General features: G+C 41.2%; 1 long non-coding RNA gene across 1 annotated transcript in view; it reads right to left on the bottom strand.

Annotated features, from left to right (window-relative positions):
* Positions 1-13,635: 13,635 nt before the first annotated feature.
* Positions 13,636-14,205, bottom strand: part of LOC118927654 (uncharacterized) — a 33,431-nt gene continuing 32,861 nt past the window's right edge. The window contains exon 3 of the long non-coding RNA XR_005030907.2: positions 13,636-13,684. This is a non-coding gene — a long non-coding RNA (uncharacterized LOC118927654). The remainder of the gene's footprint in view (positions 13,685-14,205) is intronic.

The following is a 14,205-nucleotide window of genomic DNA, read 5'->3' on the forward strand; positions in this document are numbered from 1 at the left end:
CGGTCTGCCCCTTTCAACTGATTAGTTGGAGGGATTTTTGTAATGGCTCTTTTTGAACATCTTGTATTTTCTCGTTCCACAAAGAGGTAATTTCATTCTTAACCATCAGTACAGTACTGAACATTTCCTGAAACCGTAGATTCTAGATATGTGTTATTTTAGAGTTTACAATACAATAGAACCAAGGTTAATTTTTAAAATCTCTATCTAATGTTTCTAAAATGAAATTGACAGAGCATCTAACACTCTGTAACATTCATATAATGCTCTCGACAGACACAGAATCTTCCTTCTCTTCACTGGACTTATCACATTGGTTTTGCAAGTGTGAGACACAAATGATGTTCTCTGTACTTTGCACCGATTGCCGACCTCCAGCACTCATTTCATCTCCCGTATTGCTCCCTTTCTCATCCTCATTACATTATAGGTGGTGATTGTCAATTTTATAACAGTGCTAAAAATATTGCTGGGTCACACAATGAAATTCTGGCTTAAAGTGAAGGCCCTAATCGAGTGTGTGAGTGAGAAATGAAGACTTTTGACAGATTACCCTTGGAGAAAAGTTGCTGTTTAATTACTAGAAACTGCAGCAAAAGTAGTGAGACTTCAGAATAATGTTGAAATCAACCCAGGCAAAGTGCAGATGTGCGAGACAGATTAAGTCCACTCATATAGTTAAGAACAATGTACTTATTTGAGCAAAAGTAAAAGATTTTCCCTTTTTCCAATACTTAGGAAATAAGGAGCTGTAAGCAAGGATGGATGATAGCAAGAAAAGTCTGGGTGAACCTTGCAGCAGCTGCTTAAATTCAATGAAATAAAGGAATAAATTAGGGCGACCAAATCAAAACCAGATGAAACACGGAGCTAAGGTAGTGAAGCAGCCAATGGCTATGCCAAGGAAGCGATCACAGGCTGGCCCCAAAGCAACAGTTGCCCCGGAAAGCAGCACGTTCTGATTCCTCAAGGCCAGTTGGGCTGCACCGGACATGGTTCAAGCACCCGGGGACCTGAATCCTGATGTGCAAAGTCAGTCCTTTGATTTAAAGGGAAAAGACGAATCCTTGTGATGTACGTTAAAATGCGCTCAAATTGGCCCATCCTCGGAGCTCTAGAAACCCAAGCGGGACCGTGTGCTGTGAGAGGCCCCCCAAGGACCCCCTGAGCTCTGGGCCCCTCTGCACGACAGCGTGCTCTCTGCCCGTTCCCCTGGCAGCATGGTGCCCATGTCCACCACAGGCCGTGGGGCCTGACAGCGCTTAGGCTGGTTCTGTTCTTTGGCTCTGTAGGAAGTGTTGTGTATTTCTCCTTTTCTGTTTTATCCTGGGAAAGGGGGATGCGACTTGGGCTGTGATGGGTACTTGCCACTGTCCGCGCGGAGCTCTCAGTTCGGGCAGAGAAAGGCCTGAACGGGGCGGGCCCTGGGAACCCGGGCTGGGTGCGCAGGAGTGGACTCAGGGCGAGAGGACTAAACCTCTGACCACGCCGTGGCCGTGGCCGTGGCCGTTGCACACTGGAGGGACAGCGAAGTCTCGGAACCGGATGACCTTTCCGGGCAGGGTGTTAGTCACGCCCTCTCACATACACATCTCATTCCTCTTTCTCTCTGACCTTTGTCCTCCTTTGGTTCATTGAAGGTAGGCTTTTCCCCTCCACCCTCCCCCAAAGAACTGTTCCCATCATTTTTGAAGGTAGCTGTTCAGCTAACATGCCTTAGGCATCGCCTGACTCACTATAAATAGTTGGGCTGTACACGCCTGCCGGGGTCGGGGTAGGAATGCAAACGGCACAAGCTCAGGAGCCCCGTCTGTCCTCAGGCCTTGCAGGACTTCAGGCCCACGCTACGGTCTGCCATGCACTGCTTTGCTGGCTCAGCCATGTCTTCCCTCCTTGGTCAAAACACATACGTCCAGCCACCCAGGCGAGCGCTCTGGCAGTGCAGGCGCACAAGCAAAACCGCGCCAAGGAAACTGCTCCCTTGTCGGATAGCTGTGATTCACGAAAAGCAAAGTGACTCTTCATTGCTGGTGGGAGTTCCTGTTCCAGGAATGCACTAACTTTTCCTGTAAAGGGACAGAGAGTGAATATTTTTGCTTCTGTGGGTTGTCGGGTCTCTCTTCTAGCTGCTCCACTTTACTGTTGTAGCTTTGAAGCAGCCACATAAATCACTGGGCGTGATTAGGTTCTGATAATACTTTATGTACGGACACTGAAATGTGAATTTCATATTACCTTTACACGTCATGAAATATTATTCTTCTTTTGACTTTCTTTTTACCATTTAAAAGAATGTAAAAATGACTCTTAGTTTACAGGCCCGATGTAAACAGGCAGTGGGCCAAATTTGGGAGCTCTATTGTTCTGACATCTGCTATACGTTTTTTTCCATTAAAGAAAGTCTCTGCTTTACAAAGGCATTAATAATACAAAATCGGACCTACTAGCTGGATAACATATTTATTTCCTATGAAAAAGCTGTAAAAACACCACTAACACCTTGAATACTAACAAAACATGGAGAAACTACATTTAATACTTTGAAACTCTTGAGTATATGAATGCCTGGTGTACAAGGCTTAAATGAATCATTAGGAAACACGTATGGATTATATCCAGTCACCAGGAGAGTAAAGAGGCTTTGGAATTGAGCTTCCTGAACTTGGGTACAGTGCTGATAATTCAGTAAGGAGGTGAGACTTTCCCTGTCAGTAAGTCAGCGCCTTTTATCTTTCCTGCATCCCCAGTTCCAGTGGTTTTGATTTTGGAAGAAGGGATTTGTCATTTCTCTGACAGTATCTTCCCTCTGACTTAGCCGTGAAATGAGCCTTGAGGGAGAGTGAGTAGCTCAGTATAAGACTGATAGCTTGATGACGACACGCTAGCCTGATTATTCCTGCAAATAATAATATGCATTTCATTTGCAGCTTTTTCAGCTAGTCTCACAGTTCATGGCCAACAGGCACAGTTCTAGATTCCAGATAACAATTTTGAAAATATTTCCAGACTGCTGCAATATGGTTTGAGATATAATAGCATCTAAAGACAAGTACATAGTTGTCTGAATTACACATGCACAATTTATGATTATTACTATTATATAAATAGTGAGAACATAAGAAGAAAACAGACTCTTTAAAACAAGGCAGTTTGTTTCTGGATGGGGTTCATTTGACCTTCTGTAGTTCAACATGACGTTCATCTTCACTTTCTTACCAAGAAGCAAAGAAACTGACACATGATCTTGAGCTCAGCGGGGAAGAGCGCACAGCCCTTGCTGGGAGTCAGGTGGCAATCCCCATAAGCTGTGTCTTTGGGATGTATCACTTGCTTTTAACATTGGAATAAATGGGTATACATTTTCCCCTCTCCCATTTTCTCTAAGGATATCAATTACTTTTTAAGCTCATCCTTAAAACCCAAATATGATATTATCCTTCTGCCCCCAAAGTTCAACATCTAATCACTTAAATGAGAGTTAAGTTCAAACATCTTAGCCAGTGTCTCAAGAATTTGGTTATTCCAGTTAACCACCTTTAATTTTCACAGTACTCCTTCCCCACCATCCTTCCACACCTTGTTGTATTCAAACCTTCATAGTCGCCTCCTAACGACCATTCATCATTCAACACCTAAGTCAAAACTGGACAATCTTATTAATTCTTCTTAAAAACTCAAAGACATGCTCTTCTTCCCCTAGATAATCATGGCTATTCACAGATTCCCTTGGAATTGAAATATATATATATATACACAAATATGTATATATACATAAGAGCAAAGCGCCATGATTTCTGGAGCAGGCCTTTGGAAGGATCCATCATCCAAGAATGCACTGTCATCATTGCAGGATTTAGGCCTTCATTTAAGACCATGTGTCATCAGAGACTGCTGAGAGAGACACAGAGTATCTTGAAGTCACTTTAACTAAACTAAGCAACTTTTTGGGAGAGAGGGTACAGAGAAGAAAAGAACCCATAATTGCAAAACTTCCAGCTATTTTCTATGCATAAGAGCTACAGACTGGAAATCCTTTTTGCTTCAGATGTTTTATTTTAGTTATGATATGACAATTCTCGGTGTGGAGGGGCGCTGTGTGGCTCGTTCCGTGTAGGCACAGCAGAGGGAAAGCCCACACCTGAAACAGGGATGGCGGTGACTGCGTGGCACTGGGGAGAAAAACATGTTCTTTTGTGGGAGGAGGGTGGCATCACAGAGAAACGTTTTTTGGGGCGCTGGGAGCACACAGCATTCTCCATGTTCCTCACTGAACCCAAGTCACCTGGTGACCTGAAGGTGGGCAGCTTTGGAAACCTCAAGCGGCACAACTCTGGCATTTTAATGGTGTTCTTACAATGGGCACTGTCCACAATGTCAGTGGGTCTCCAAGGAGACTCGTGGCAAAAGATAATGGGCAGGTGGGAGCTGGCACCAAAAAGCAAGCCAGGAGACACTGAACATGGGCTGCAGCTCGCAGACTGGTTTCAGTCCCACGCCCAGCCTCCTCCTGGAGACCCTAACGACGAACTGTCAGACCCTCAGAAGAGGCAAGCAGTGTGTCTTCACGAGGAGGACACTGGGCTCTTAAAACTGGCGTAATGTCGTTTTGAAGACATAGGCCAGAATGTACAGTCATTTAATAAGTTTTATTTAACACAATTTGCTCAATTTTGATTTGACTTCTGGGTGATTGAAGTTGTCATTCTGGCGTAATTACCTCATATAAGAAGCTCCCCACCCATCCTCCTGACATAGGCTATTGAGACATATGCCCTAGTCCACTGATTCTTAGCTCAAAGAAACATGCAGGCCCATCAAGAACACAAACTGGTAATTCAGACATTTTAGAAGTAAACATTATACCTTACTAATCACTTAATCTTAAAGTTTGTAACAATTGTTCTTAGGATGAGGCATAAAAGTCCTATAGTGGCTACCCATGCCAGGCGGACCCACACTGTCCCCACGCGGCCGCCCAACGACGGAACGGGCTGTGTGTCACCGAGCCTGCGGTGTGTGTCCGGCTGCCTTGCCTCTGGTCCCTCAGGTCCAGCTCTGCGGTTCTGAGGAACAAGGCACTTGTTTAGCTCACGACACAGGTCAGACTGGGTGGTTGCACAGGACATGGCCCCACCACAGACACACCCCAAGCTGCCAGGGACCAGTCTGGTTCCCCACACTAAGCACCATATTTGTTTTTTTTAAATTTTGTTCACATTAGATACACTAGAATTTCAATTCAACTTCAATTCTTTTAAAATTCTACATTTACATGCATATTTATAAAGGCAAGTATGTGCTCACACATACACCAAGGCAAATATGTTGTCCATACAGTGTTTTGTCTTATATAAGAAGACGCAGTTAAGGACTATGGCTAATTCCCAAGGTGCCAAAGTGCTTTTTGCTCCCATTTCCCTGCTTTGAGGGCATCTAATGGTAAGAAAAAAGAAATCTATCAGCCAGAGCTCAGTCTGTTCCAAAATGCTTTTGATTTTAATTTTCGTTAGAGCTGATGTAGGCTGTGTATCTGTATTTCCTCCAACTTTCTTTCCTTGTTTTTATTTTGACCACACTTCCTAGGGAAATTTCTTTTTTCTTTTTGACAGCGTATTCTCACACTATATGCATTCTCTTCACACTTTAAGGACAAAATTTTAATCCAGTTACATTTATGTATTCTCACTGACCATTAAAAAAACTAGTTTTAGTGATGGCAGGAAAGAAGCATAAGAAAAATGCTGATTCAAAAAAATTTTTCAGTCTGCTTTTTCCATACACTGAAAATAGTACTTTTGCTCTGAGGGGTAGGTAAGAAGAGGAAGCTCTGTTTTCACCCAGTGAGATGCTTCATAAGCACCTTTTTCCAGCAAAGGAAAGAGTCGCCACAGGGCTGCAGCAGTGCATCGGCGTGTCCGCGCTGCCTTCCGCAGGAGGACTCCACCCGGGCTGCCTCCCCACGCAGCCCGCAGCGCCTGGCAGGTGTCAGCGCCACTGCAGCCCTTCCTTCCTTGGCCAGATACATCGGATGAGGTTATTAAGTAAACAAGAGTCCCTGACTGGGCTCTGGGTCCAAGCACGCTCCAGATGCTGATGTGGATGACAGGCTGTGATGAGCCTGGTGGCATTATCAGTGTGGGTCACTTCTGTCCCCTAAGTCTCAAGCTGCCTTGAAAAATGTTGTGCTTCCATGGAGTGATGACAGATGAGGGATGGAGAGAAATGCCAGTAAAGCCTGTGACTTCCTCCCGCGGGCGCATGAGTCACAGAGGCTCAGAGGAGGGGGACCCAGAGCCTGCATTCCCGCGGCCTTCCCGCTGGGCTCCTGGTCCTGAGGAGCAGGTTCCGGAGACCCAGCGCTGGGGAGCTCCTCAGCCCCTCCCGGCTTGGCGGCCACAAGCCACTGCGAAGGCACCGTCAAGACTGACGCCAGAACTACCAAAAGATGACGAACAAAGATAGCGAAGATAAGCAAGATTTTACCAATGTCCAGTTGTGTGTTCATGTGCTTGTAAATAGCGTCATGCGTAGAAGCAGAGACATTCACTGAGGATTTGATCTGTGGTTGTAATTTGGATTTAGACTCAGGAGAAAACAGGAACATTTGGTAGAGGGGATAGTTTATTGTACAAAAGATGGGAGAAGGAAATGTGGATTTCAAGGTCAAGATGGGGGAGAGGAAATGGTGGAAGTGGAGAAAAATCATCTTGTTACCAGCGTTACAGGGTCAAGCCGTTGGCTGCGGGGACACAGAAACACACTTAGGAGATGCAGGGAAGCATAAACTTGAAAGTTGTAATTGATAGGGAAGGAGAAGATCTTCTCTATATTTACCTAAATATTTTATTCAGAGTGGCTGAATCAGTAATAAGATTCCTGATGAGTGACACCATCAGGGAAATTAGTGTTACCCACGGCTTTGCCACCTTTACGAGCATTAGTTTGCACGGCTTTAATGGCTGCCTTGGGGATCTGGGTTTTACGTTTCTTTGGGCATGCACAGGGGTACTGCTGCGGCGTCAAGGTCCTACACACTGACAGCCACTACCCAAGTGAGTTCCATGCTTCTGACAGAAGCCAGATTTTTCATTTCATCCTGTTATCACATATTCATGTTTGATACAGAAAGATGTTATCAACAAGCTCAGAAACAATTTTGTTTGAACAATTTTGTGATTTTTCATGGGAAAACTTCCGAGGCTTGATGGACTATTCTAGGATAAAAGGGAGAGGAAAAATAATATGTATAATTTAGATAAACTCTACTCCAGTAGAAACGTAATTCTTTTATTTGCGAAGAGGAAATGGGATAGGAATTGATTTAACAGTCTTCCATGGGGTTCAAAATAGAAAAATTAATGTATGTACATTCATTAGGACTATCATCTGGTCATATGGGTAATGATGTTTATTTGGCAGAGGAAAAGATTTCAGACCCTCAAATGTAAGTGAGAATCCTACACTATCAGAGTTAAAAGAAAACTTGGGGAATTTAGCTATGCTGTAAAGTCAGTTGGCACTCAAGGTCACACAGCTGGTGGAAATAGCCTGGACGCACTGAAGATGTGATTAGGTCCAATTGTTCAAAGATGAGGTGTACAAGATTACAAATTAGCAAACCGTTTCCTCTCTTCCTTTTCACTGACGTCATCTAACATAAAGGGAATGATCTGGAAACACAGAGTCAAGATAAGTAAAACGAAGTGACGTTTATGTTATGCTTAGATGTGAAAAGAGGTTGAGACAGGAATCTAGACTGAAATCTTTGATTCTCTATCCACTTGCAAAGAACTAGGAGTTGATTAATAACCACATGTGGAAGATTGTATTTTCCAAAGATGGCAGTAACGATCTCTGTCATTCTACATGTTACTTTCCCCATCCAGAGGTGAGTCGATTGCCCCACCTGCTCTGTTCCTTACCCTCAACTCCTCTCCCCCACTCTGCTCACAGCTGGCTGTTCCTTGGTGACTCTTTGGTGAAATGGTGCCTTGTGACATCAGAGGCTGGGTCATAGAGGGCAGTGCAGCTTCTACACCCATGTTGGGATACTGGCCTTGGGACCAAGTCTCCCTACTGTGAGGGAAGTCCAGGCCCCCTAAAGAGGCCACTTGCATGTGCTCTGCCTGGAAGTCCCAGCTGAGGGCTCGGCCAACAGCTACACGTTTGAGAAAGTCTTTAAGATCAGGGACCCTGGACAAGAACTGCCTGGCTGAGCCCAGTTCTCTTGCCAAACAGTGAGAAAAAACCAAATGATTGCTGTTATTTGAAGTTATTAAGGTTTGAGGCAGTTTGTTTCAATAGATAAGGAGAATGCTACTCCTTAAAACCAGCAGAAAAAGGTAAAAAGAACATTATCATTATTCTTTAAAAGGCAAAATACATTTGGAGTCAATCAGACTCACATTCTACCACAAGGATATAAATTAATTTCAAAGAAAATGTGGACTAATAGCAAAGCTCATATGGTTCTAGTAAATCCCACAGATTACAGAATATATAACTGGCGGCCAGCAACATTTCATAAGCTTAAAATGCTAAGTTATGTAGACTCAAATATTATTGTGCACACATCTTTCTTTCTGTTGGAGAAAAAAAAAGCCAGGTGGCCATATGCATCTTCTCCGCCCCTGACTTCTGTCACTCTTCCTTCAGCATGTGGGTGTTCAGTTCGCTGAAGAAGCCAGATTTCAGAACAGCTTTCTTTCGGAAATGATGTTTTTAAAGTTAAGGAGAAAAGCTTGCCACATTGTAGAAGTGGCGGCTATAAAAATAGATACAAAAATAAATTGAAGATTCATAACAATTGTGCTGCAAGAAGCGCATTGAGAACTGAATTACAAAGTAAAATGAACAAAGTGGGCTTTTGATTAAAGAGCAAGCCAAACTACTTACAGTATGATAATATGTTGGAAATGGCTAGAGAATTTGCAAAATAAGCGAAGAAAACTATGTGTACAGTGCTAGGATTGAACTAGCATAAAATAAGAATTTTAGAAAGTCTGATCTTATGGTATAAGGCAGGGGGGATCAGACAGCTGGGTTAATCCCTGGCTCTAATAGAAAGGACACTCAAAACTATGCTTAGAAAATGCAGAGAAAGGGAAACCATGGTATGTCAAAAAGTTTTATACTGGCAGAAAACTACTAAGGTAGAAAACCAAAGGATTTGGACTGGGTTGTGTAAGATGAAAGTGTATCCTTGCCCTCTCCTCGCATCCCACCCCCGCTGTCCTCAGACACATGTCAACACCATACGTTTTTAAAGAGCAGAAGTGACTCCATGTTCCTCACTTACATCTGCACAGATGGCAACAATAATTCACCAGTTTCCTCACAATTCATCATCACTTTCTGAGCAAAGGTTGGAGACCTTCATTGGATGGAAATTCTAGTAAGGTAAGGGTTTCATTGAAGGTCCTAAGTATTAACTAGTATTTTTTTTTTTTTTTTGGTCGCTTTGCATCAACTCTGCATGATGATAAGCACTTTGGAAGGATACAGAGGTCTAAAGCCTATGAGCAGTTAGCTGTTACCTACCTGAGGGGAGAGAATTAAATTGATAAAGAATAATGAGTCCTGGAAAAGTCCAAGCAGGGTTAACAGGAAGCACCGAATAAGTGGGGTTTGAAGTATGGGCAAGAAACAGTCAGAGGACGTCATTCCTGACAAGAGCCTTGTGCTACACCTGGCACAGAGCTGGTACTTGAGAAATATTTATTGAAGAAAATGAGCAAGCAAAGGGGGCCTACGAGTGTGCCAGGCAGTCAGCACTGGATGTCAGGACACAACCCACTCAAGGAGATCTGGGAAGGTAAGTGAGACATTCATTCTTGGTGGTTGAAAAATGGAAATCAATGCAGCTGCCTGATACTCAGGAGGGATGGCTCTGACAGCAGAACGTGAGATAAGACAGAAAGAGAAGCTCAAGGGAGGCAGCGTCAATTTCAGCTCTTCCCACCCTGGCAGGCTTGTTGGCACTTTGTCCTCTGCTGAGGTCAAACAACCCCCAGCAGGATACGTGCATCGTGGGACGGGTCTTGCTCCAAGAACAGCCGCAGCTGGCTTTGTGGAGAGGTGGCCTAAGTGCAGGCAGGCCCTGTGGGGGCGGGTCTGTTTGCACCAAGAATTAGGGGGAAAAGCTGATGGGAAAGTATGCGAAGTGAAGTTGTAGAACTCAAAGGATGGACCGCACCGAAGTTATTGTAGAATAATGAATAAGAAGCATATCCTCTGTATGTCATGATGTTTATCAGGAAGAGTTTTCCTTGTCAGAAGAGAAAAGTAAGTATGCCCCTAGCTTTAGCTAAGAAATGAGGAGAACCTACCTTACTTAAAACAAACAAGCAAATGTTAGCTGAATAGTTCCAACACTGAAAGCTTTACATCTCTGCTGATCCACTGTTTCATACTGGGGATGAGAATTTCTGTCATTTCACTGGAAAAGCAATAAGGTTCTGTGGGTTCTAGAGACAGACTGCCTGGGTTTAAACATAACCTTAGGAGTCCTGTGGCTTCAGGCAATTGACTTAACCTCACTGTGCCTCCATCTCCTCATCTGAAAATGGGGACAATTCTAGAATCTTCTATGTTGGGTTAGAGTGAAGGTTAAACACTCTTAGTTACATGGGAAATATTGGAATAGTACTTGGCTCATAGGTAGTGATCAACAAATACCAGGTACTATTATTACTGTATTAACTTTGCCTTTTTGTCTATTTTGGCTGAGAGAAGACTCAGATTATTACTATCCATTCTTCTATGGTGTCAGAGATAGACAGTGCAGTGGTTTATCCTAAGTAGCATAATTGAATACTCTGATGGTATACAGAAAAATATACCCTACTCAAATCCTTCTGGGAAGGGGAACCATATTTTTGTTTTTCTGGAAGAAAGTTTACAAAAAAATACACTTAATTGAACAAAACACATCATAAATAAATTAGTTGCATTTTGCTTTCTTGTCTGAGAAAAACAGAAACAGTCCTTTTCCTTTCCATCTGAAAGGACAGCAAAAGGGGCCAGACCACACAAGGATGCTGAGACATCCGTGCCTGAAGTAGGATGGGTCCCGGTAGGAGAGGATGATGCCTGACAGGAGGCTTTGGATATTGTTTTCATTATCCAGTTATTCCCTGTGTAAAAGCCACTTGTGTCTTGGAGTGGAACTTGTTATCTGAAAAGCACCTCATCTCATTGTATTTCTGAAGACTTAAATGGAAATTGTTGCTTTTAGGAAACAGCCATAAGGAGAGGCTTGGCTGCATTTAAAAGCCCAGATCCCTTTGCGTCCTAATACCAGGAAATTCCTCTCCCTGTATTACAGGCTCTGCTTCCTCCAGAAGCTCATACTTATCTAACAATCAAATAAATGACCAAACCTTCAAAGCTTGTGGGCACACTGGTGTGTATATTGTGCAGTCCCATGTAGACCTGCTCACATGTAACTCTTAATAGCAAACAGCCTTTGGCACAGGCGATTTTTCTAATTTCACAGAGGAGGAAACTTGAGCTACAAGGGTAAGTCCTTTGCTCACAGTCACACAGCCACCAAGGGGAGGGAGAAGGATAGTTTTTCCTACTTAGCTGCTTCGTTTCCAACACTCAATTATTACCTCCACCCTCAGTGGATATTCTTCAAGCCCTTTCATTCAAAATAATAGAAAACTTAATTTAAAAAATGGAGCTGCTGCCTTCTGGGATTCCTACCTGAACTTGGACACTAAATACAAGATTCAAAGGAAGACTTGTTCTGTTGCTATACTTTGTGCTATCTGGGCATCAATCAGTGCCATGTGAATGGGGCTTGGCATTTCTAGTTCCATAAATTCACTGTAATTTATCTCTGTCCAGATCCCTACCCAGATCTCCGTGGAACAAGACAATCATCTGATATCCCACTTTCTTGTTTTTTCTTTGATACGGCACCCTACTGTTTTGACACCACTGTGTTGTAGGTAAGTTATAAAAACAAAATAAAATTAGTCTCCTATAAAATATTCTTTAGAGTGTTAGACAGGTAGAAAGTAAAATTGACTGTATTTGCAACAGTGTTAACCTAAGAATGAATGTCCTGGTTAAAAAATAGCAATTTCAAATAGTACTCTTTGAAGTACAGCATTGAATTTATAGTTATTCATTATAGACCAGTGGGTATGAGTTACTAACAGCAAACTTTTCTCTCCCAGATGCATTAATTATTTACTGACATTTGAAATTCCAAAAATATGTCATCTCTTGACTTATGGGGAAAAAATAAGACAAAAATTGAACATAGCTACTCTGCTGTGGGCCTCTCAGCTGAGCAAAGTTGAAAAACCCGTATGCAGATAAACCAGCCCTTTCTTTTTTATTTCACCAAAAGCTACTCAAAGAAAAAACCTCTAGGAACATATAGAGCATACAAAGAACAAGAGAGATTTCTAATCTCGTTTGGATAACTCAGTTTTTTTGCTTTGATAGTATTACATGGTACCAGGATATATTCACTCTCTCATTTTTTTTTTTTTATTCTTACAACTAACTGCAGAATTCAGCCTTTTCAAGCACATACTTATATAAAGCATAACTCAACACATTTAAAAAGATTGGAATAGTACAAGCTAGGTTTTCTGATTGTAAGGAAATTATGTTAGATATAGAGAATAGCCACAAAACTACAAAATATCCACATGTTTAGAAATTTAAGAAATAATCATGTAAACAATATATGGTTCAAAGAAGAAATCATAATGGGTTAGACAACATTTCAAACTGAGTTATAATGGAAGTTTAGAATTTTATAACTTGTGAAATGTGGCTAAATCATTAACCAGATGACCATTTCATTTAAAAAACATTTATTAGTAAAGAAGAAATGTTTGAAAATAGGTGAAATGGGCAAACCATCTCAAGAAATTATAGACAGAAGAACAAGTTAAGTGAAGGAAAGTAAAATGAAGGAAAGATAAAGAGAATAAATTCATGAAACAGAAATAAAACATGATAAAAAGGATCAAAAAAGACAAAAGTTACTCTTGTTAAGAGATAATAGAATTGATATAACTTGCCAAAACTGACACAAGAAGCCAAAGACAAAAACAAAACCCTGAATAACTGATCTACAGTGATAAAAGAAATAGTAATAAAAAAATAATCTTGCCATAAAGAAAACTCTAAACTCAAATGGCTCTAATATTACCAAAACTCTTCCAAATAGTAGAACCAGAGGGTAGATTCCCCACATCATTTTATGAGGATAACACAACATTGATATTAAAACCAGGGAAGCAAAATTATATAAGTCACTCTCACTAAAGAATGTAGATGCAAAAATCCTTTGAAAACTAATAAATATAGAAACTTATACAAGGAGTAATATGTGTGACTAAATTGAGTTAATATCAGAAATTTAAGATAAGTTTGACATTCTAAAATCAATCAATATAATTTCCACTGCTGAAATAGCAGAGGAAGAAAATAACAGTATCATTTCAATAGTTGCAAAAAAAAGCACTACCAAAGTTCAACATCCATTCATGATTAAAAACTTTAAAAAAAAGAAAAAAAGAAAGTTCCTCAAGTTGAAAAGAGTATCTACAAAAAAATGTACAGGAAACATTGTACTTACTGGGATACTTTGCGATAGAAGCTCCGGGTGCCACTATCACCACTTTCATTCATCTGGATGTGAAGATCTTAGCAACTGCAACAAGACAAGAAAAAAGAAATAGTTACAAGAATCGGTAAGGAAATAGTTTTTTGAGAAACTATATAATTTTGAAAGAAAAAACTCAAATGAATCTACAGATAAAATTTTAGTTTTAAGAGAATTTAGCAGTTCCTAAATAGACATCATTGTATATCTCTAGACCAGCTATATATATTACAAAATTAAATTTATAAAAAGATACAATTTATACCAACAAAAACATTCAAGACTATTGACAACATTAAGATGGTTAAGACCTCTTTATAGGAATTCATACACATTTAATAAGACACATTTTAAAAGACTGAAACAAATGGAGATATGTATTCTGTGTAAAATTCAGAGAACTGAATACTGTAAAGATGTCAGTTCTTCCAATATTGATTTATAAATTTAATTTGGTCTCTGTCCAAATCTCTACACAGATCTCTGTGGAACAAGAGAAGCTGAATTTACATTTTTATGGAAAGGCAGAGGCCAAGAGAAACACAGACACTTTGAAGAAGAGCCAAGTG

Source organism: Manis pentadactyla, chromosome 16, assembly GCF_030020395.1.
Source record: "Manis pentadactyla isolate mManPen7 chromosome 16, mManPen7.hap1, whole genome shotgun sequence".
NCBI lineage: Eukaryota > Metazoa > Chordata > Mammalia > Pholidota > Manidae > Manis > Manis pentadactyla.